General features: G+C 40.9%; 1 protein-coding gene across 1 annotated transcript in view; it reads left to right on the top strand.

Moving 5' to 3' along the window:
• The window catches only part of LOC149193037 (uncharacterized), a 43,728-nt gene that overhangs the window by 14,339 nt on the left and 3,478 nt on the right, over positions 1–25,911 (top strand). The window lies entirely within an intron of this gene.

Genomic DNA, 25,911 nt, shown 5'->3' with positions numbered 1-25,911 from the left:
ATATAAGTTCTGCTCATCGGATTAAGACTATTTTTATATGGATTTTACACCTCTCAGAAAGAGGAATCCAACAAAAATATTAGCCTCTTAATCTGAGCATCAGAACATGGAGTTTGGACCTAGTTGTCCAAATTTAACACTCCCTCTCAACTAGGGAGAACTCCATCTATTAGTGCAATTAACATCGTGAGTCATCCCGCCGAAACTTGCTTTGCTGGCTTCTTTATTTCAGAACAGAAGTGGGTCAGTCACAAAGACATCATTCCCCGACTGACATAATCAGTCCAGAGGTCCCGGACCTCACAAATCTTGATCCCAGATCAAGTGGTTGGACCATGCCATCCTAGATAGAGAGTACGGCAATCTCTGATGCGTCCATCAGTCTTTGCTAATAGTCTCTAGCTTTTCCACACCTCATTGGCCAAATGAGAGGTACTTCCCATGAGCCCTGAACTCAATGGGTAGGATGCATACGGGGCACAGATTAAATGAGTGGCGAACCAGCTCAATAATCACAAGGGTGGGGCAGAAGCATTATGAGTGCTTATAGCTCCGAGAAGCTATCCCCAAAGCCCCCCAGAGCTCCCAGAGCTCATCGTCCAACAGGACCCACATCATAGGGTCTTTCCACGACACCAAGACTCTCACGGAAGGTTAGGAACTTGACCTTCCCCAGGGGCTTAGTGAGAATATCCGCGACCTGCTCATCAGTTCCTATATGATCGAGCCTTACGGCGCCTCGCTGTACCATATCCCGGATAAAGTGGTACCTGATATCAATATGCTTGGATCGGTCGTGGAACACAGGATTCTCAGTCATACGAATCCCACTCTGATTATCACAGAGTATTACAGAGGTATCTAGCACATGTTGGAACAGCTCACTGAAGAGCTTCCTCAACCAAACTGCTTCACAACAGGCCATACTAGCAGCAATGTATTCGGCCTCCGCGGTGCTCAAAGCCACCGACTTCTGCTTCCTGCTCATCCATGAGATCGAAGCAGAACCAAGATTGAAACAACATCCAGATGTGCTCTTACGATCCACCACACTGCCAGCCCAATCGGCATCAGTATATCCCCGGAGTATCACACTCCCGGCAGTGTATCTCAGCCCATGGTTTATTGTGCCCCGAAGATATCTCAAAAGATTCTTGGCACCAACCCAGTGAAAATGATGAGGCTCAACCATCTGTTGACTCAAAGTATTCACTGCAAAACATATGTCCGGACGGGTGTTCACTAAGAACATCAAAGCTCCTATGAGTTGACGATACTCAGTAGGATTGGCCAAGATAGGCCCTGCAGCGCTGCCACTCAACTTCTTAAAGTTGAGTTCCATTGGTGTCGACACGGACTTACAGTCCACCATCCCAAATCTTTCCAGAAGCTTCACAATATACTTTCCTTGAGAAAGGAAAATCTCTCCAGGTCTCTGCCAGACCTCCAGGCCTAGGAAATAGTGCATCAGTCCTAGGTCTTTCATCTCGAACTCAGCAGCAAGCTCCCTCTTACATTGATGAATGAGAGGGTCATCACCTGTCAGGAAGAGGTCGTCCACATACAGCACTAGAATGAGAGGCTTTCCTTCCACAACCTTAAAGTAAAGGTTTGGATCAGCATTGCTTCGAGTGAAGCCCAGCTTCATCAAGTAACTATCCATCCTCTCATACCAAGCTCTGGGTGCTTGCTTTAACCCATAAAGGGCTTTCTTCAACCTGCAGACATAAGTGTCTCGATCTTGAACTTCAAATCCCAGAGGTTGTTCTACATACACCTCTTCCTTTATTGCACCATGCAGAAAAGCGGTCTTGACATCCATCTGATGAAGACTCCATCCTTGCGTAGCAGCAAGGGCTATGATGGATCGGATGGTGGTATATCGAGCCACAGGTGCAAATATATCGTCATAGTCAATTCCTTCCTTTTGAGAGAAGCCACGGGCAACAAATCTTGCCTTAAACTTTTCAGCACTCCCATCAGATCCATGTTTAATCTTGTAGAGCCATTTAGCGGTGACAACAGATTTGTCCTTCGGTCTCGGGACCACATCCCAGACATCATTCTTCATAATAGCCTCATATTCTTCATGCATAGCATCCTTCCAGACTTGATGCTTGATGGCTTCCTCAAAAGATCCAGGTTCAGATTGTATAATAGTACTCATGGCAGCTAGATACCCTTGGTATCTACACGGCTTCTTGCTTTCTCGGAATGTTCCCCTTGGGGCAGCATGACCCTCAGCATCTTCGAGGGTGTCCCTGAGCCATGATGGCCTCTTTCCTAGAGAAGGGGAAGGATCAATAGGGTCCATTGGCCCTTCAACATCAGGCATAGTCTCATCCTGGGGTTCTTCCAGATTTCCAGGTCTTTCTTCATGGTTTTCTTCAGATCTAGGAAGATCTACTACTTTCTTCAGGGAAGCATCTTCGTCAAAAGTGACATCATGGCTTATCTCTACTTCCCTTTGACCAGGTACATAGACTCTATATGCCTTAGAAGTCTCACTGTAGCCCACAAACATTCCTTTCTTCCCAGAAGCATCCAGCTTACTTCTCTTTTCTTTCGGCACATGAAAATAGACAGGACATCCAAAAATTCTAAAATGTGAGACATCAGGTTTCTTACCAGAGAAAACCTCTTCGAGAGTTTTGGAGTCCAAAGCGGAATGAGGGCATCGGTTTTGAATGTACACAGCAGTATTTGCAGCTTCTCCCCACAGAAACTTTGGAAGACCCTGGTCACATAGCATGGCACGGGCAGCTTCCACAATAGTCCTATTCTTGCGTTCAGCAACACCATTCTGCTCAGGAGTATATGCAGTGGTAGTCTCCCTCTTAATGCCAGCTTCTCTGCAAAAGTCTTTGAACTCATTTGACTCATATTCAGTGCCATTGTCAGTCCTCAAAATCTTGATCTTCTTTCCGGTCATATTTTCCACCAAGGCTTTGAAGGTACGGAACCACATGAAAGCCTCATCCTTTTTCTTCAAGAAGTATATCCAGGTTTTGCGAGAGAAGTCATCAGTAAATGTCATATAGTAAGAACATCCCCCCGGGATGTTACAGGCAACATACCGGAAAGATCAGAATGGACCAGTTGCAATATCTCAGATGTCTTTGTGACACTTGAGGGGAAAGGTCCCCTTGTATGTTTTCCTTCAGCACAGCCCTTACATACACCTTTATGATTATTTCCAAAATCAGGCATCCCTGTCACCACCTTCCTTGCTTCGGGAAGAGCCTTGTAATGAAGGTGTCCAAATCTTCGGTGCCATAGTTCGGTTTGACGGATAGTATCACAAGTCATAGCTCCCAACGGACTCCCTCCAACCTGGTAGAGTGTACCAACCCTAAAACCAATTGAGATAGCTTCCTTGAAGCTCTTCTTCCACATGAGTACCTTTCCATCAGAGAAAGTTACATTGAATCCTTTGTCTTCCATGGCAGATACAGACACAAGGTTCTTCTTCAATTTGGGTACATAGAGTACATCTTGTAGATGGAGGACTTGTCCTTGAGACAAGTGGAGGGTCACAGTCCCGGTCCCTTTCACAGGATAAGTGGCATTATCCCCAAGGATAATATCTAGATTAGTATCCCTTTCAACCATGTCAGAAAGTGCTTCCTTGAATCCGGTGATGTGTCTTGAGGCACCACTATCGATTAGCCAGACATCCATAGTGTCGGGCGGAGATGCAGCTGAGAGAGCAGATATTAGAATATACTCATTTCTTTTTTCAACAACATTAGACTCCTCATACCTGGTATTTCTGGTCCTTTTAGAAGGTGGATTGTTTCCTTCAAAGTGAGCCTTCCTCTTTCCTTTGGATTTGTCATTTCTTCGATTCCCATTCCTTCGGTTGTTGTTGTTGTCGTCACTATCGGGAGAATTCTTCTGGAAGGGGCATTCTCTAGCACAGTGTCCAGTCCTATGGCAGGTGAAACATTTACCCTTCTTCTTTTGAGTCTTAGTCCTTCCTTTGTCCTTGGAACCACCGGAGTTCTTCTTTCGGGAATGAGCAACATAGGCAGCATTTCTTTCATTATCAAATTCCTTCATCCTTGTTTCTTCTTGCATACATTTAGACAGAAGCTCATCAAAGTTAGGGATGGTATTATTGTTGAGAATGGTAGTTGTGAATACTTGCCATTCATATGGAAGTCCTCCAAGTGCGGTGAGAACCATCTCACGATCAGCTATTGTCTCCCCAATAGCTAGCAGATTGTTCCTGGTTTCGGTCAACTTCATAAAGAAAGTTTGAATAGACTCGTCTCGGCCCTTCTTCATATTCTTCAACTTGTTCTTGAGGAATAGCACTTGGTTCACATTGTTTACTCGGAACATAAGTATCAGTTTGTCATACATCTCCTTGGATGTGCCTAGTTCAGATATGTAGGCAACCAGACTCTTATTTATGGATTCCCTGATCAGCAGCTTTGCTCTGATTTCTCCCTTCTTATACTTGTGTTTAACAGCAGCAGAGGCATTTGATGGAGGTTCTTGAATCTTCCCTGTCACATGATCTAGGAGATCATGATCTTCTAATTTGAGATCTAATAACATCTTCCAGGCATGGAAGTCATCACTTCCAGTCAGCTTGTCATTCTCCCTGAATTCAAGCTTAGAGGAATCCATTTCCTTCGATGATGATTGCTATAGATAGAGTTTGTCTTCACCTCAGCTCTGATCCCATGTAAAGTTTTGAAGATGTTCTATGCTAAGAGCAATTTCACTTTTCTCACAACAATCATACAAGTAGATAAGCAAAATGCAGATAGAACATATAAGCAGATCTTACAGAAGACAAATCAGAAACAAGAAAAATGTATGTGTTCGTTTCGGCGGTCAACAGGATGCTTCAACCAGCAAAGTCTCCTATGGTCAGCCAGCCCAGCATGTGTCACAACAATCCTCCAACCAGTAGATGAGTCAACCCAAGTCAGTCCTGAAAAGTCAACGCTGTCCTGAAAAGTCAACGCAGGGGCAGCAAGCAAAAAGTCAACGCAGCAGCAAAACGGACAACCCTTTGACCTCGATTTTTGTGCCAGGTAGTACGGCCTTCAAAAATCGAACCTCCCACAAGTTTTCAGCTTGTTTGGACCAAGCTTTGACCAAAGGTCAACGCTGGTCAAACTTCTGCGAAACCCTAGCAGCAGAAACCCTAGCAGAAAAAATCCTCTTCGTTCTTCCCACGTGTGGCTGAAATTCGTCCTCCAGGTAGCTCGTACTTTTTAGGATGAGAGAGGAAGATGTGAGTTATGTTGTGCTCAAATTCTCTCCAACTTTTCCTGTATATATATCCATCAATGAGGGTTTGTGACACATCTGTTGGGCATGTGAGCCTACATTACAAAACTGGCTGACCTTGCACATATAATTTATTAAGATTAATAAATTCAAAATATAAGTTCTGCTCATCGGATTAAGACTATTTTTATATGGATTTTACACCTCTCAGAAAGAGGAATCCAACAAAAATATTAGCCTCTTAATCTGAGCATCAGAACATGGAGTTTGGACCTAGTTGTCCAAATTTAACACATTCTGAGTTCACACAAAGATGAAAACTTCTCTGAAATCTGCTTCAACATGAAGTATCATGGTGAAAACTTTGGCGTCTACTTTTGGTTTTATGTGTCCAGATTCCATGTCTATTTTAGAATGTCAAATGTCTGGGTTTCTCCCTTTAGTGCTGTGTCCACCTCCAAGAGGTTATGCTAAACTGATATCAGTTGCCTCTGTTTTAGAGATAGGAAAACTCTAGATTGTTTGTAGGGAGAACATCCTTCTTAATGCTAGTCTTCTTTTTTATGCATAGATATTGGAGGGGGCTTTGCCAACTCATATGTGATTCACTTTGCTAAGTTCCAGGTAGTCAACTCATTGGATCTAGAAAGGTGGTGGTGCGCTATGATAAAAACTGATGAGAATACTGGTGTTTCCATTCAAATCCTGCTCACATCTTCTTGAGTTCTCTTTGTGTGGAAATTATATCTGGGATAATATCCTGAGACCCATGTATTCATTATGGAAGCAATTCATTGATGCATTATGATTTGCATATACTTTTCTCCCAAGCCTTTCATTAATGTTGTTTGAGCAAGGGGAATCTACTTGCAAAATGAAATTCATATTTATGTAAGCACTAATCATATTCTCCTGCTTATGGTTAAGGGCTGTTTCACTGAAGCCTTTCGGGAGTGGGAAGCGCAACTTTCAAAAATCTTCTGGGAGTGGAGTGTTTTTTTATATAATACATATTTTGATGAATATATATTCAAAAAAACTTGCAAAATGCAGAATTAGTTACAAATGCTAATTTCCTAAACCTAGCACCCAGCAATTAGTTCCTAGCAGATTTATCACAACTCTAGTGAATAAATGCACAACTTGGTTCTTAACACAATTATTCAATAGAAGCAAAATTACAACAAATCTCAATCACATCTGACACATACAGATTCTGTCCAATCAAATCAGCTCTTCATTATATCTTTATCATAACCTACTTGGGTTCCCGTCTTGGGATAATGGACCAACTAAGAAATTTACAGTTGCAACATACCTTGGATCTGATCTTGTTGATCAGACCCTAGGTCTATCCTTGATCTCTTTGGTTGATATGGATCTCCTTTTTTGCGCCCTTGAACCATCCTTAGACCTGAAACACATGAGTATCACACCTCTCACTTATCCTTGATATCTTTGGTTGATATGGATCTCCTTTGCTGTGCCCTTGAACCGTCCTTAGACTGGAAACATGAGTATCACACCCCTCACTTTAGAAAATCCCTCTCTCAATGGCTTGTGCCGCTGTAAGGTGTGTCTTTCTCCTTTCCTTAGATTTGCTTTTATAATTTCTTATTTAGCTAAATCCCTAACCCTAATCTCCAAAGTGATGGATGGCCTAGATTAGGTTTTGCTTAACTTGAGATCAACTATTGAGATTAAAACATAATCAATAAAGTAAATACTTCACTTTTCCTAAGTTTCCTTAGCTCAGTGGCCAATATAATTAATTATGTGCTTTTCCTAAGTTAGACTTAGGCTAAGTTACAAAAACAACTTAATACTTGAGCAAGTATCCTAAAGAGATTTTGGGTGATTTTTGCATGCCTAAACACTTAGGAGGTGTTAAATCTCCTAATACCAATCCAAAGATACTTTCTCACAACGATTATTTATTCCTAGAAATTTATTTTATTATCCAAATAAATTTTGAATATTTGAAAAATAAAGTCACTGGTATTTTAACTCCTAGAAATTTATATGCAGTGGAAATAAAATCAAATTGAGATCAATCACACAATACAATAGATAAACACCCACAACAATTCCCCTTCATTAATCAATTCGGCCCCATTGGAAGAATCTAGCCCTAGGAATTTTGGCCTACTGGAAATTAGCCTTTAAAGAAATTTGGCTTGGAAAACTCTGTCCACCTCTCACCAACAATTTGGCCTTGTGTCTTCCACTCAAATAGCCTCCTTCCCCTCGAATCGCCTCTATGCCTCAGGAAATTTGGCCTTGGCAAATTGACCTCTCCAACAAACTGTCATCCTTGCTTCAACAATTCGGTCATGCAATTTCCAACAATTTGGCCTCCTAGAAATGTTTTCGAATCAACCGACACTCTTCCTCCTTTGCCAATGTTACTTGGGAGCGGGAGCGAGAGCGACCATTTTCAGAAGCTCCCGGTTTGGGAGCGAATCCCGGAGCGATTTTTTAAAAATATATATATTTTTTATATTTTTTAATTTTTGATACATATATGTCAACAAAAACATGTAGAATGATGAAATAGACATAAAAAACATAAAAAAAACATAAATTGATCATTGAACCATATCACATCAATCATCTAGAAATTATAATCGTCATCAACCATGTCCATGAGTCTTATAAATCATGATTCATCAAATTCAATATTAAAGTTTCAACTTCAAGCTTTCAGAATTGAAAATTCAATAACATTTATCATCATTGATCACCAAAGTAACAAGTTGTACTTGTAAGCCAAGTTTAACCATTACAAGAAGTAATATCGAAGATATTTCTAAGTCCTAACTTCTAACTGTTAACATGATATGAAATGTTAAAAATTTATAAAATGAAACATGAATAATGAGATGAAATGAAACAACTTTAGTCTTTCACAAAGCATCATATTCATAATTCACAATCATTACCAATGAGTTATAATTGCCAAGGCCCAACTTCAAACTTCAAATTTTCATTGTCACAGTGATATAATGTTTACAAAAAATATCATAATGTCATAATGATATGAAAGAGTCAAGAGTCAAGAGTCAAGGACTCAAAACTCAACAGTTATGAAAACTAAAGTCTAATAGAAACTAAAAAAGACAAGTAAACTGTAAATCTACAAGTGGCCCTTGCCACGAGAGTCTCCAGGAGTATAAGCAGGTCGTGGTGGTCTTCTAGGAGTCTCCCGCACAGACCGACGATCAGAACTAGAGCCTCCACGCGAGGGTGTCGATGGAGGTGGCGACAACAATGGAACAAGACTCGGGCCACGAGCACTGCTACTGGATGGTGGAGGTGGAGGTGGCATGGCTGCTGCAGCTGCTTCATTTTCATCCCGTACAAGCTCCTCTTCTAGTTCTTCCATATGTACAATGCCATCCTCCAAATTGTCGTCCTCAGGGTGATTGTCCCAAATTTTATATGTGGGATCTTCATTAGCCCGATCACAGTAATGGCTCAACAACCTCAAGTTGTAGTGCACATAAACCAAGCTTTCTGCTCGGTTTTCGTTGAGCCCGTTTCTTTTCACATTATGTATATAACTGTAGGTGCTCCAACACCTCTCTGCAGAAGAAGAATTTACAACCTGTGAAAGAACTTTTTTTGCCAATTTTGGCAAAAGTCCGTGGCCGCCATATGTTTCCCACCATGTGAGAGAATCAAATTTATCTTTGTCGTCCATTGCATGGAAGTTACCATACAAACCACTGCCACTAAAGTATCTGCCTATTTCAAGGCGCACAGCTGCACATTCCTCCCTGTCAGGCACCAACTTTTCTAATGCTTCCAGATATCCTCTAGTTACCTCTTGATCTAAATGGGGTTTGGTCCTAACACCACCCCCTGCTGCAGGTTTGCCCAACCAAGATTCTGAGTAGTATTTTGGCGTAAGGATATACGCCAAGCAATGTAGTGGAAGGTTAAGCCTATTCCACCGTTCACACACACAATCATGAATCAGTTTGTACAAGTTGGGATCTTTATTATGCACAATGTCTTTTATTTCCCCCAACATGGTATCCATTTGCTCATACACCTCGCCAATCACTGGTTTGTCTGTATCTGCAAACCGAATCATGTTATAAATTGGCTTGGTGAAATCCAATACCTGTCTCACAGTTGTCCAAAACTGCCCATCAAGAGCGGCCTCCTCCACCGTTTCAAAACCTGCCATGTCAGCTACATTTGTAGCCCTTTCCTTTAACACCTGCCAATGTGGACTTGATACCATGCTAGCTAATGTCTCTCTTACCTTCAAAAGGCGCCTGAAGGTGAGGTAATAGCTACCAAATCTAGTCCTCGCAATCTTCAGCAACTCCAATCTCGAGTGACTGCGGAAAAGGCCATGGGTATTGCTATGATTTGTAATAAATTTTATCATTTTTTTTCCTTTCTTGTACAAATCACCAATCCATTGGTATTGTTCATTTTTGTTTTTGACAATATCATGCAATAGAAGGTTCAATGTGTGAACCAAACATCCAGACCAAAATATGTTCGGGTATTTATCCTCAATAATTGCTCCCGCTGCCTTACAATTAGGAGCATTATCAGTGATGACTTGGATGACATTGTATGGGCCAATACGCTCAATTGTTTCAAGCAATACTTCTGCAATGTTGATAGCGGTCTTGAACTTGTCTGAGTAATCATGTGCAGCTAGAAAGATGGGACCACTTCGGGACACAGCAAGAACACTTATCAATGGCTTGCCTTTTACATTTGTCCATCCATCAGATACAATGGACACCCCATTGTCAGTCCAAGAACTTGTCATTTTATTCAAAGAATGTGATATTTTTGCTTTTTCATGATCAAGGCCAACAGTTCTTGCCTTGTCATACCTAGGGCTCTTGTATCCTTTAGGGGCATCATTTATGGCAGAAACCATTTCGTGCCAATAAGGTGAGCGTAGAACATTGAATGGTATCCCACATGCATAGAGGAACCTGTAAACTTTTGAATCCACATCATTCCTACACCCCTCATCAAGGAAATCTGATATGGTTCTACGCCTCAAAGATGATGACCCTGTGCCTCCATGTCCATATCCACTGCCTTGGCCTGAGGATGCTGAAGGAGTTCTTTGTGAGCTTGGTTCAAAGAAACCCCTTGATCTTTTTGTTCTGTATTGGGCTTCCTCCTCTTCCTTTATGTATTTGGCTCTATCTGCTGTTGACACCGCTGCACAAGTTTTGATTCCTATTTGTTTCTCTCCATCCCATGGCCTTTTCCCGCAGAGGTGTCTTCTAGCACGGGTGTATGAACCTGTGTAATCAGTGTTGCAATGGGGGCAATGAAATTTAGTGGTTCCACCCCCTCTCCCTGTTTCAGCCCTTTGAACATATTTCCACAGTGGAGTTTGGTCTTGTTTAGTTTTTTGAGGGTCATGTTCACCCTCCTCCACCTCCTCCTCACTGGGGTTTTCACCCATTTGACTTCCTCCGGCTTCTTCATCCACCTCTTCAGTTTCAGGCCCCCTCCGTTTCCTACTCTCCACCACCATAATAACCATAAAAGGGATCAGGAAGAGGAAAATGCCAATAAATATCCCCAGGTCCATGGTGTTTGATGTTTGTAGGGTTTGAGTCTTGAATCTGCAGGATAATTTAGTTTATTGGGATTAATTCATTTAATTTATTAATTTAATTTATTAATTTAATTTAAATACATGATCTTTAAACTCAAAGAGCTAAATTAAACTAACCAAATTAACTACCTAACCAGCTAAACTAACTAAATGATTAAGTTACTTACCTCTGAAGGCTTGCTCCTTGCTCCTTGGCACTTGCTCCTCGCTCCTCAGCTCTGGCTCCTTGCTCCTCAGCTCTTGCTCAAGCTCTCAATCTCTTGCTCAATCAAGTTGAAATGAAATGTTTTTGGCCCATTGGGCTTATAAAATATAAATTTTTTTCTAAAATTTTGGGAATTTTCGGGTCCGGCGGATTTTTTTTCCGCCGAACCGCTCCTGGCCCGACTAAAATCGCTCCCGGAGCGTTTTTTAATGCCCGGGAGCGATCAGGGAACGATCGATCCCCGATCGCTCCCGGGCATTAAAAAATGCTCCGGGAGCGCGGGAGCGATCGCTCCCTGAAACGCTCCCTATCAGACCAAGGAGCGTAAATTTTTTTACGGGAGCGCGCTCCCGAAAATCGCTCCCGTCCGGGAGCGATTTTGGGAGCGCGCTCCCGACCCGCTCCCGCCCGGAGCGCGCTTCGGGAGCGGGTTCGAAGGGGGGGGGGGCGCTCCCCCGCAACACTGTCCTTTGCGTTGCAGTCTAGCTAATCCTCTCGCTCCAAAGAAAATTTTCTCCACTTGTGTGCCTTCAACTCTTCCTTAGGCTTATTTTATAATCTTCGTCAAGCCCAATTCCCTAACCATAATTTCCCTTCTAGAAGATTTGGGAGATCATTGTTTGAGATCATTTTTAAGGCACTTAAATAATTTCGCTATTTATCCTTAGAAATTTACTTAATAGAACACTAATTAATTGACTTTATTTATTGTACTTTTATAAGATAGACTTAGGAAAGAAGACATAAATCACTTACTCCACCAAACAAGCACCTAAAGAGGCAATTAATCAATCCCCTACATGCTAAGACACTGAGCCTATGTAGAAGACCTTCCGAAGCTACCACAAGCTTCAACTGGAGGTTTGTGTAGAAATACCCATCTGAGCTACTAACATCAACAACAAAAAACATGAAAACATAGAATTAACTATTGGATTGTTAATTTTAGATAACAATGGTATTTCTATGCTTAAGCACAATTTACTTCAATGTTCCTTATCAACCCAAAGACAATTTCCAAAAGTAGCAGTCACATTAACTTAAACACATTGATAGTAAATGCAGATAGAACATAAAAACATGTGTAGAAGACAAGCCAAGACGAGGACACAAGATTTGGCGGCTGTCATGGAAAAACCCCAATGTGGGGAAAACCCTTTGATCAACACCAAAACGTCCTCCAAGCAACTCGCTCAACAACGGTCTAATTCGGCCTTCCAGGAGCGTCAAAGTTAGCCCAAAACAGTGCGGTCAAACCTAGTCAAAGGATAGAAACACTGTTGTAATTTCTGTGGCAAAATATGAAGTCAATTGTTGAAGTCAGCTTGCTTAAAACACCTTGGAATCTGTGCCCATCAACTCGGCCTAGAGAAATTGGAATTCTGCCTTGAAGATCGAAGTCAAACTCGGTCAATGCAGGTCTGATTCTCTGAAATTTTGGTTTGTTTTGTCCCTGAAATATTCAGCCTCCTGCCATACGTGCGAAGAAGATAGAGGCTGTCCCTAAGTTGTACAAACCAATCAAGAGAGGAGAGAGAGAGATGTATGATGTGATGAGTGATGTCCAAATGAGGAGAGAGGTCACTCCTATTTATACAATTTGTTGAGGGTGAGGAGACACATACATTGGGCTTCTTGAGCTTACATTTGACTGAGGCTGACCTTGATAATTTGTGCATGAGAGAGAATAAATTCAAAATTCCACTTCTGCTTGTCAAAATGAGATGATCTTTATATCAAAATTGGACCTCTCGAAAAGAGGAATCCAATGTAATAATCATCTCCATCATGAGCTGTTCTAAGGTGGAATTTGGCCCTAGTTGCCAATTTTAACAGTCCCTCTCAAATAGGGAGAATTGCATCTGCCAATCCATTTGTCATCATCATGCCTTTTTATCATCATGTACCATCTCTGTCATCACTGGACTGCTGAACCATGAAGTAATAATGAATTAGAAGTGATCGAGAGCGAGTCATAAGATCACACCACTCTCCACTGTCAAAAGTCAGTCCTTGATCTCATATCAAGTTGTTGAACACCATGCATCCTAGTCATAGGGAGTACGACAATACATGATTCGTCCATCGATAGTGCTCTGGTCCCTAACGATCTTTTCCCAACTCATTGGCCAGATGAGAGGTACTTCCCATGAGCCCTAGACTCCATGGGTAGGCTGTGTGCTGGGGCATCGACAGAAGAAGGTGAACCACTCATCCTGCTCATATGCTATAGGAGAAGGTGAACCACTCATCCTATGCATATGACAATATTAAGGGAAGGTGAACCACTCACCCTACATACATGTGTCCGCAATCGCATGGGAAGGTGAACCACTCACCCTACACACATGTCATGGAGCATCACAGGGGAAGGTGAACCACTCACCCTGTATCTAGTGCACCACTAGGGAAAGGTGAGCCACTCACCCTATGGTCGCTCAAAGCTCCAAGAAGTACCCCAACCCCCCTAGGAGCTTCCAGAGCTCAATGTCCAACTCATACGGGACCCTCATAGGAGGGTCGTTCCACGACTCCAAGTCTCTCTCGGAAGGTTAAGAATTTGACCTTCCTCAAAGGCTTCGTGAGAATGTTTGTGACCTGCTCATCCGTCCTGATGTGTTGGAGCCTTATTGCTCCCTGTTGTACCATATTCTGGATAAAGTGGTACCTGATATCAATGTGATTGGAGCGGTCATGGAACACAGGATTCTTTGATAGGCGAATCCCACTCTTGTTGTCGCAGAAGATCACAGTGGTATCTAGCACATGCTCAAATAGCTCATTGAAGAGCTTTCTCAACCAAACAACTTCACAATAGGCCAACTCACAACAATGTATTCAGCCTCGGCGGTGCTTAAAGCAACCGGTTTTTGCATCCTGCTTATCCAAGATATAGAAGCAGACCCCAAAGAGAAGCAACACCCAGACATGCTCTTACAATCCACCACATTGCCAACCCAATCAACATTTGAATATCCATGTAGCCTCAAGTTCATGGCAGTGTATCTTAGTCCATAGTGGATTGTGCCCCGAAGATATCTAAAGAGATTCTTAGCAGCAATCCAATGAATGTGATGAGGCTCGACCATAAATTGATTCAAGCTATTCACAGCGAAGCATATGTTAGGATGGGACTTGAACAAGAACATCAGGGTTCCCACAAGTTGACTCCCTTCAGAAGGGTTTGCTAATCTGGGCCAACAACACTTCCACATAGCTTCATGAAGTTTTGTTCCACTGGAGTAGATACAGACTTGCAATCCACCATCCCACATCTCTCAAGTAGCTTCACAATGTATTTTCCTTGAGAAAGAAAAATCTCACTTGGCTTTTGCCAGACCTCCAGTCCTAAGAAGTAGTGCATCAGTCCTAGGTCCTTCATCTCGAATTCGAAAGCCAACTCCCTCTTGCATTGATGAATGAGAGGGTCATCACTTGTCAGAAAGAGATCATCCACATAAAGGACCAGAATGAGAGGCCTGCCCTTTTCGACCTTGAAGTATAGGTTAGGGTCAACATTGCTCCTTGTAAATCCCAACTTCATGAGATAGCTATCGATCCTCTCATACCAAGCCCTGGGGATTTGCTTCAACCCATAGAGGGCTTTCTTCGACCTGCATACATGTGTCTTACGATCTTGAACTTTGAACCTCTCGGGTCGTTCTACGTAGACTTCCTCTTTAAGCGAGCCATGCAAGAAGGCAGTTTTGACATCCATTTGGTGAAGGCTCCATCCTTGTGAGGCAACAAGGGCTATGATTGAATGGATGGTGGTTATATTGGGAAACCATTGAAAATATCTCATCATATTCTACTCCTTTTTGAGAGAAGCCTCAAGCAACAAATCTAGCCTTGAACTTTTCAACACTTCCATTAGCTCCATGTTTGATCTTGCAGAGCCATTTTGAAGTGACCGCTGACTTGTCCTTGTCTCTAGGAACAACATCCTAGACATCATTCTTCATGATTGACTCATACTCCTCGTTCATCGCATCCTTCCAAACTTGGTGTTTCACGACTTATTCGAATGTACAAGGCTCAGATTGTACAATGGTACTCATGGCAACTAAGTACACTTGATACTTGTTCGGCTTCTTGCTTTCACGAAATTGGCTTTGATCAAAGTATCAAGTTCTTCATCTCCTCTAATTGCAAGCTGCAAATGTCTACGTCTCCAGAATGCTTGCACAATATATAGTTACAGTTGTTCCCACCCTTGCATTTGTAGATAATCGAGATTTCAACAGACGATGGATCTGTCCCACAGGAAACTGTAAGCTTGCATGAGATGAGTGAGAAATGGGAATTTTCCTATCATTTGCAATTGCAGTGGATTTCCCCTTCAGCGGGACCTTGAAACCATTACGGGGATTGTTCTTTCCCACAACCATTTTGAATGCTTGGTATATTAGCTGCCTCTTTCTCCCAAATCCTCCCCGGTTGTTGGAGATGCTATGTCCAATGAACTTCCTTTTTCATGTTTGTGGCATTATGCAAACATAACTCTAAATACAAAGAGCTTAGTTTGGGACATTTTGGGTTGTGGGTTTCGCTTTCTTGTGAACTTGTTAGTTGTTAGCTTAGCTAGTGAAGTAAGCTAGAGGTAGGATAGGAAGATCTTACCCCATGGGGTCACTATTTTGATGTAATTACTGTTGGAGAATGTAACTAGATTTAGGCTTCATAATGACTTTTGTAATCATGACATTGTATATTTTGTATAAAAAGAGAGAATATTTTTTATTTATTCAAGCATAGGTTTCATACTCAAAGTCAAGGTCAAAGCATGTTCTTCATGCTTCTAGGGCTTATTGAGTCAAAGAAGAATTTGCATCATGTATAATAGTTCCATTTGGACTTGTTGTAACAAAAGAAAAATATTATTCTGCTTCTAAAATTTAAATTTATCCTCTAAGACCAAGTCGGCCCTATTAAGGAGAAGTCGGCCCATAGGAAGCCTATTTGACCCCTTAAGAAGACTATAAATAGAAGGGATTTCAACTCATTTGGATCATCAATCAGTGAAGTTCGATCTGCAATAAAAGAAGGAAGACAAGTGCGATGGGCAAGAAGGCAAGGAGAAAGACCTAGCGAAGGAAGGAAGGCTGAAATCATACCTTATTTTGTGCACATGCGAAAATCTAGGGTTTGTGGGCTAATTGCAGGGCCTAGAATTGCAGGCCAAATTTGCAAATCTGAAGTGGAGGCCGAGACTTGTTTGGAGCAGACTTTGAAGAGGTTTGATCTTTGTTGACCTTGGTAGACTTCATCTTGTTTGAAAGAGATCTTGTTGAAGGGTTGACTTGGTGCTTGGGAGGAATCTTGGCTTTGGTCTTTGGGTATTGGAAGTCTCATTTTGAATTGATTCTATAAGAAAACATGTATTCTTTTTGTATTTTCTTGTTGGAGAGGTTTTGCTCTGGTTTGGAGCTTGTATCTTGCGTACTGTCTTTTTATGATGTTCATTATTTTGGTAATTGCTTGATGAAGAAGAAATACAAGGTAATAAAAGGCCAACTAATATCACAAGTAATTATCAAGTATGGAAAATCAACTATAATCTACAAGAACTTTGATTTTCCAACATGGTATCAAAGCTAAGGTGCAAGGAGATTGAAGATCACATCTTAGTTGGCACTCTTGTTAAAGATCTAGAAGTTGTCATGAAGAAAGGTTTCAAGTCTCTTGGGAGCCTCCTTGTAACTCTAAAAGGATACATCTTGAAGAACACCTCCAAGCTAGCAGAAAAAGTGATGGATGGAAGTTCCTTCTCCGCTCTCTCAGGCACTTTTAAGGACATTAATGTATGGGTTATCGACAGTGGAGCTTCTAGCCATATGACAGTCTCAGGTGAATGCAGTCAACTCCAGACTTTGTCAAAAGGAACCTCTTCTCATTCAGTCAAACTTGGAGACAAGAAGAGCTATCCAGTGAAAGGAATTTGGTCTACCTCGTTGGAGCTAGAGACCGGTGGAAGCATTCATCTCAATAACATAATCTATGTTCCAGGTTTGAAGAAAAAATTACTTTATGTTTCTTGCCTAGAAGATAAAGGTGATATGATTGCTTTTATTGATGTCAAAGTTTTGGTTTGGGGAAAGGGCTCCAGTATTGAACATGCTTAAGATAATTGGGATTTGTAAGGAGACATTGTATAGGCTTCTTACATCTCTCCCCCAAGCGCTATTACACTTAGATGTTAGCTCTTCTGAATTATGGCATAGAAGGTATGGACACCTTCAAGATTTTTCCATCTCTAAATCAATTGGTCACTAGCATCCCTGAATTAAAGGAAGAACATGAAAGAATCTATAAGGGATGCGCTTTAGGCAAGAATGTGAAGAAATCCTTTGCAAGAAGTGATACACAAGATGGAAGGACATCTTAGATCTCATGCACTCTGATGTGTGTGGACCTATGGCAGTAAAATATCTTGGAGGATATCAATACTATGTGACTTTTATTGATGACATCTTAGATCTCATACACTCTGATGTATGTGGACCTATGGCAGTAAAATATCTTGGAGGACATCAATACTATGTGACTTTTATTGATGACTACTCTAGGAAGACATGGATATATCTTCTCAAGAACAAAGATGAGGTATTTGAGAAGTTTCAATAATTCAAATGAAGTAGAAAATCTGACAGAAAGAAACATCAAGACCCTCATGTTTGATAATGGTGGAGAATATACCTCTAAAGAGCTTATAACATTATGTAAGGAAGCATCTCCCTTAGTTCATATGGGGAGAAGCATCTGTAACAACTGTTTACTTGCAGAATCGAAGTCCTCATAAGATTCTCAACAATATGACTCCAAAAGAAGCATTTACACGAAAGAAGCCAAGTGTGGATCATCTTCGAATAGTTTACATGCACATTCCAAAGGACAAGAGGAAGAAATTGGATCCTACAAGTACAAAAGGCATCTTTGTTGGTTATAGTGCTTCATCAAAGCATACAAAATCTATATTAAAGATGACCATCATATTGAATTTAGCAGAGATGTCATCTTTGATGAAAATGTTGTCTACAAGAAATCCAAAGAGATCCCGATGGATTCTAATGAAGAAGAGGTACCCATTTTTGAAGAAATCTCAAGGGATGACAATGTTCAAGATCCTATATCAATTCAAGAAGATGTTGAAGGACCTAGTGAACTTGTGCAGCAAGTTGATATTCTAGAAACTTGTAAAAGACTTGCTTGGTTGAGAACAACTCTACAAGAGGCAGAGGGACATGCAACAACAAAGGGAACCTTTAGAGAAAGTAAAAGACCTAAAATGTATTCTGGTTATGCAACTTATATGACTAAGCTCATTGAGGTTGAACCTTCCTCCTATGAAGATGCAACTAAACATCAAGAGTGGAAGAATGCAAGGCAGGGAGAATATCAGTCGATTATGAAGAATGACGTCTGGGAAGTTGTCCATAGACCAAGTGACAAATCTATCGTCACTTCCAAATGGATATACAAGATAAAGCATGTTGTGGATGGGAGCATTGATAAGTATAAAGCAAGATTTGTGGCTAGAGGCTTTTCACAAAAATAAGGTATCGATTATGAAGAAACCTTTGCATGTACAACTAGGTATACAACCATAAGATCACTTATCTCTTTGGCTGCCACTATGGGATGGAACATTCATCAAATGGATGTTAAAACAACTTTTCTGAATGGGACCATTGATGAAGAAGTTTACATTGAACAACCTCAAGGATTTGAAGTCCATAAGAGGTAGACACACATCTGCAGATTAAAGAAGGCTCCATATGGCTTGAAGCACACACCTAGAGCATGGTATGCTAGAATGGATGCATACATATTGAGACTTGGTTTTGTCATGAGTTCTGTAGATCCTCACCACTACATCAAAGTGGTAGAGGATGAACTTGTGATCATGGTTTTATATGTGGATGATCTACTTGTTGCAGGTGTAGAGCATCAAAAGCAACAATGCAATAAGTAGTTTACAACAGAATTTGACATGAAGGATCTTGGGCATATGCACCATTATTTGGGACTAGAGGTTAGGCATAAACCTGGTGAAATATATGTTGGTCAAGGAAAATATGTGATTAAGATTCTACAAAAAATTGGCATGATGGATACTAAGCCATTGATAGCTCCTATGGTTACTAATCTAAAGAAGTTAAGGAGTTCAAAATCTAGTTCGGTGGATCCTACATGCTATAGACAATTGATTGGTTCCTTAATGTATCTTGTGAATACTAGACTTGGCATGTGTTTTGCAGCAAATTTCATTAATCAATTTCAGATGGAGCCAAAGCATGACCATTGAATAGCAACCAAACACATCTTGAGGTATCTTTGTGGGACCATGCATCATTGCCTTAGATATGTTGGTAACGAGATCCAACTTTTGGGACACATATTTTGATTGGGATGGCAATGGGACTAATGGAAGAAGCACTACAGGTGGATGCTTTAGTTTGGGATCATCCATGATCTCATGGATGAGCGAGAAGCATTTTGCTTTGAGTAGTGCTGAAGCTGAGTACGTTGCTGCAAGTGAAGTTTGCAGAGAGGTTGTTTGGCTTAGAAAGTTGCTATCAGATTTATTTGAAGGACCATTAAGCCCTACAAGTATAAATTGTGACAATGAAAGCTGCATAAGATTAATAGAGGACCGTGTGTTTCATGTTAGGACAAAGGATACTAATAATAAGTACCACTATATCAGAGGCTTGGTACAAGATGGGGTCATGAAGAGACACTATATTCCTACAGATGAACAAGTAGTTGATATTTTGACAAAGACAATACCAAACAAGATGCTTGAGTACTTAAGAAGCAAGCTTGGCTTGGTGGATATCTCTTCCTTGATTGAGAGGGAGTGATAATGGACATTATATTCTCTTCATGTGTCATGCACTAGACCAGGACGAACAACTGTAAGTCTAAGTGAAGGCCATGAAGAGAGAATGGGGTCCAGAGGATTGGATAAGCATTTGAGACTGGTACTTCTTGAGGATTAGAAAATCCAAGATGAAAGTAAACACATAGATCGATACTCTCTGAGGATGAGGATCAGATAAGTATCTGAGACTGGTACTTATTGAGAATTAGAAAATCCAAGATAAAAGTAAACTCATAGACAAATACTCTTTGAGGACGAGGTAGGGCATCCAAGATAAGAGTAGTCGAAGAGGAAGGATTGATATTCTTTGAGGATTGGGAATCCAAGATAAGAATAGTTATAAAAGGACATGCCTAGCGAACTTCCGAATGGGGTATGTGCCTTTAGAGGTAGTGTGGTATCTCATGTAAAGCCTCCCAACATTATGCTCTCATATAAGTAGAGCATGTCAGTTAAGGCCTTGTTGACAATGCTAGTTGTGATGTAGATGCTTAAAATATGGCTTATCAATCTGACTCTTCTTATGAGAATACTTCAATTTGAGAATCCTTGTACCTCATGATGGGATTATGAATACCTCCCTAGTTAAGAGGGAGTGTTGGAGAATGTAACTAGATTTGGTCTTCATAATGACTTTTGTAATCATGACATTGTATATTTTATATAAAAAGAGAAAAATAATTTTTATTTATTCAAGCATGGGTTTCATGCTCAAAGTCTAGGTCAAAGCATGTTCTTCATGCTTCTAGGGCTTATTGAGTCAAAGAAGAATTTGTGTCATGTATAATAGTCCCATTTGGACTCTTTGTAACAAAATAAAATATTATTTTGGACTCTGATAAGTCAATTTGTCCTCCAAGACCATGTCGGTCCTATCAAGGAGAAGTTTACCCAAAGGAAGCCTATTCGATCTCTCAAGAAGACCATAAATATAAGGGATTTTGACTCATTTGGATCATCAATCAATGAAGTTTGATCTGCAATATAAGAAGGAAAACAAGTGCGAAGGACAAGAAGGCAAGGAGAAAGACCCAACGAAGGAAGGGAGGCCGAAATCAGACATTCTTTTGTCCACACGTGTGAAAATCTAGAGTTTTTGGGCAAATTGCAGGGCCGAGAATTGTAGGTCGAAGTTGTAGATTTGAAGCTGAGGCTGAGACCTATTTGGAGTAGACTTTGAAGAGGTTTGATCTTTGTTGACTTTGGTAGACTACATCTTCTTTGAAGAAGATCTTGTTGAAGGTTTGACTTGGTGCTTGGGAGGAATCTTGGCTTTGGTCTTTGGGTCTTGGAAGTCTCATTTTGAATTGATTCTATAAGAAGAGAAGTATTCTTTCTAGGTTTTCCCCTTGGAGGGGTTTTGTGATCTTCACTATTTTGGTATTTGCTTGATGAAGAAGAAATAAAAGGTAATAAAAGGCCAACTAATATCACAAGTAATTATCAAGTAAGGAAAATCAACTATAATCTACAAGAACCTTGATTTTCCAACAATTACTTGTATGCATCTACACAATTATAGCATTTTTATTAACATATTGTGCAATCATTTGATTTCAAATGCACCCTTTGTTTGTTTAGACACATAACCCATCAAATCCAATTAGTTGGAGGTCTTTTCCATTCCCATAATTGATGCTGGTGCCCATGATGACAATCATTAGTTGTAAGGCATGTGGCCATATGAGCCATTGAGTCAAAGATCCAAAGGACATTAACTCAATGAAGAGAGGGAACTTCATCAATTAAGTAAGAAGGCGTTGATTGGCATGAGTTAGATGTCCCATGTGGATCATAAAATATCTTGCGTGTTCAAGGATTGGTGAGGTTTGATATGAGAATTTTGTTTGGCCATTAATGCCACTTCAAATTCTTCCATCAACAAAGACATGGTCAAGTGAACCCATAATAGTTATAGGAACTATTGATAAATTGATACAAAAGGAATAGTATTTGAGTCAACAAAGATAAATTGAATCATTATATGGCGAAATTTGATGACTATTGAAATTTATCTCCTTCTGTCATTAAAGCACTCACGTGGACTTGGGATCAATCATATGCAACCCATATCTGTCATTTTTTTTTCTAAGAAAACCTTTTAGGATCCCCCCTTTATCCCTGTAATATTTAGATTGAAAGACGAATAATTGTTAACCACAATGGCTACTACTAGCCCTAAGGAGGTCCATCAGATTTGATCTTGTGTCTTATGGCCTCCCCGGTGGCAACCTGCTTTATGTTGATTGATTGAGCTAACGCTTGGGGTTGACTTACATCTCACTTTTCTCCATGCTAGTTGAGTTGGATTTCACCATGCTAGCTAAGGTTGATTTCTTGGTCCGTAGAAAACTAGTTCGGAGGTACTAGTCCGTACACCAGGACACTCGTTTTCAAAGCATTAAAGACATCAACTCCAGAGATATTCAGAGCAGAGCACCTCTGGCCCATCATACTACTGCCCAACCCCAAAAGAGCAGCTAGATATCAGTTGGAGTTTCCTTCTTTTGACCTTAGATGCTAGAAGTATCCCTTACTCGTACATCCCCCCAAGATGATACAATTGGACCTCAGACTTTGATAGAGAGTCAATGCCTTGTTCACCCTTTTTGGCCTTGGCCATCAAACTCATGAGACCTTGACATCATCGACCTCTCTCTCTCTCTCACTTTCTTTCTCTTGACAGATTCTTGAGTTGTCCACCTTTCCAGTCTTGGTCAAACTCACTCAATGTTTTATATCACTGTACCTTTGTCATGGCGAGTGAAAGCTAGGCACTACGTTGGGCCGATTGTTGGGGGTTTTGAGGTGGTGCTATCACCTGCTTGATGTACTCTCCCACCCCATTATCTTCCAGCACTATCGTGATCCTCCCTTTCCAAGCTATGAAGTTCGATGCACCCTCTAGACAGTGATCTGCTCTCAACCTTTGGTAAGCCATACCGTTTCCCCTAAGAACTCTCTAAAACCTGCACAAGAAGCTGTACTTATGGCTCAAATAATTCTGCCTCTCCTATCAGTCTTGTAGTCATTCACAAGGACTGAAATTAGGGCTTCTTCTGGCAGCCCTCTAACAGTCTTCCAACCTGTACATGAGCTGCCCACTTCTGTCCAAACAGGACCTCTACCAACCTAGCATCAACATGATACTTGAAAGGAGGAATATCATACCTGAAGGATCAACTTCTTTCTCAATTCTTCTGGACTTGTGCTTGTACAAGTGTCAGCAACCTTTGGCCCTGGTTAGGGCTGTTGTAGCAGCTGCTACAGCCCTCCTCTCGGCCTTCTATTGCCTTCAACACCTGCACTGAGCCTTCTTCTAGCACCCTTTCCACCTGCGCTGTGCCTGGGTTCTACTCAGCCCCTGTAGCAGCTTCTTTTGAGGCCTTACAACCCTCCCAAATCTCTGTTACAGGAGCTCGGTCTATCTCCAAGAGACACAGAGCTATTGCGACCTGTTCTGAAGAGAATATGCCCACTAATCCTGCACAGAAAACCTTCCAGACTTCAACCTTGTCACACAGCCACCACCTAGCCAATCTTGGCTGCCCTGAAACACAAGAAGAAACACTATCTCGACCTCCTTTCAATTCAGGCCAGCACCTAAGGGACTCGGCTGCCACAGACCTTTTCCTTGTGTGATGCACTGGTGATGATCTTAAATCTGTTCCAAGAGCTCTGACACAATGTAGAATTTCCATGAAATTCTGATATGCTGATAAGAACAATCTGAAAGAATACTTTCTTTTCTTACAAACACAAAATTTCTCTACTCAATTTGCGGCGGAATTAGGAACAGAAATGAAACACAGTCACACAATTCAAGACACATTTTTTTTTAAACTAGGAACCCAACTGGAAAAACCCTTTGCTTGATCGAAATTTTATTGATAGAAAAACTGAGCAATTGATCTCTTACAAATACAACTGTTTCAATCTGAAAACAACCTAGTTTTCCTTTCTTGAACTAGGCTTGAAACCCATGCAAAACTGCTGATCTCTGCTGCCCTTTACCAATCTGTGCACAAGCTTCTCTTGCACACTCTTCCTATCACAAGCTCCACGCACAAACTTGTGCTTCTTGTTGCTGGTCTCACCAACTTGTGCTCACCAAAACAATGATTAAACTTGTGCATATGTTCCCCCTTTTAAAGACAATTTGAATGGTTAAAATTAGTGAGTTCTATGTTTGGAAAGTCAAACTGGTGCTTTTCTAGTTAACAACAGTTAACACAACTTGTTAACTAGTTCCTCCTAAAATTTAGGAGGCTAACTCCACTTGTTCTTTCAGTTTCCAAACTAACTCACACTAGAAAATCAAGAACTCGACTTTCAATTTCAACACATCAGTTAACTGCTTCATGCACTCCTAATTTTTAAGGAAACTCCTAAGTTTTAGGAACTTGACCATGCACAAAAAGGAACCTGACTTTGACTCCTTGAATTAAGGCACAAATCAAGGAATCACTTTTCTCGCTAATTTCAACAGACATTTAATCTGTCATGCAAAATATCTTAAATTAGTACCTTTTAAACTAATGATTCTATGGTTTCCAGCACATGGGGCGTAGAATAGAAGGTGATGGGGTGTACTGTTAAGTCACTCCGTGATGTGAAGTTCACTAGTTCGAAACTCCGTGGGAAAAATTCTAGTCATGTTAAGGGCTGGTGTGGCCTAGCTGGGTGTGATCCCCGTGTGATTTTGACGGCTTAGATGCCCTTGGGTTGTGGTTTCTCAAGCCACAGGTCAACCCTGATGTAATCTCTGATGAACTCAGACCACTTGACAAAAAAAAATGATTCTATGGTTTCCAACAAGGTTATGATATGCCTAATTTTTTTGAGAATTGAGAAAGTTATGGCTGGTAGAATGAAGATGGCAGAAGATGCCAAAATTTAGAGATGAAAAGTGATCCTGTTATCACTTTTGGTTATTGTGCCTAAATGGCTTCAAATTTAGACCTGAAACATGTTTCATTGGCAAGTACAGATTCCTTTGATTATTTTGAGAGTTTGAAAACTGCAATTTCTTTGAGGGCTGGTGTGGTCTAGGTTGGGTGTGATCCGATGCCCTTGGGTAGTGGTTTCTCAAGCCACAGGTCAAGCCTGATGTAATCTCTGATGAACTCAGACCACTTGACAAAAAAAATGATTCTATGGTTTCCAACACAGTATGATATGCTTAATTTTTTTGAGAATTGAGAAAGTTATGGCTGGTAGAATGAAGATGGCAGAAGATGCCAAAATTTTAGAGATGAAAAGTGATCCTGTTATCACTTTTGATTGTTGTGCCTAAATGGCTTCAAATTTAGACCTGAAACATGTTCCATTGGCAAGTACAGTTTCCTTTGATTATTTTGAGAGTTTGAAAAATGCAATTTCTTTGATGAGTTTCAAGGGTATGGCCTGTTGAAGCTGCTCTTGCATGTTTTATAAATGCTGACATCTTTTGCAATTTACAAGGAATAAGATTTGTGGGGCTGAAAAACCTGCGAACCCCATTTACCTTGCTCAAATGATCTGTTACTTCTAAAGGAACCACAACTTTATCTGCGGGGCTCAGAAAGATCTTCGTTCCTTCCATTTGCGGGACCCACTAAGCCACACAGTCCACATTTGCAGGACTGAAGTGACCCACAAGTTTTCAGGCATGGACACCATTCATCTGCTGGATTCTCAAGGGCCTTGCAACCCTTGTTCACAAGACCAAAAATATTAGCAACTTCTGAAGGCATCAAAACTCTCAGTTGCTGGGCTTGTAAAAACCTTAAAACCCTCATTTGCCGAACCTAGAAAGGACTTGCAACTTGCAAGTACCATTTGCAGGTGTAAAGGCCTTACCTTTTTCATCAATGGGACTTCCAAGGGTTGCAGGCCTCATTTGTGAGTTGTGACTTGCAAAAATGCTTGAAGACATTCCTGTAGGTATAATTCACCCCTTTGCTGTGAAATTAACAT

Source organism: Pinus tabuliformis, chromosome 2_2 (genome assembly GCF_031772625.1).
Source record: "Pinus tabuliformis cultivar Carrire ecotype Pingquan chromosome 2_2, CPIR1, whole genome shotgun sequence".
Lineage (NCBI taxonomy): Eukaryota > Viridiplantae > Streptophyta > Pinopsida > Pinales > Pinaceae > Pinus > Pinus tabuliformis.
The sequence above is the reverse complement of the archived record's forward strand: the minus strand, read 5'-3'. Positions and strand labels throughout refer to the sequence as shown.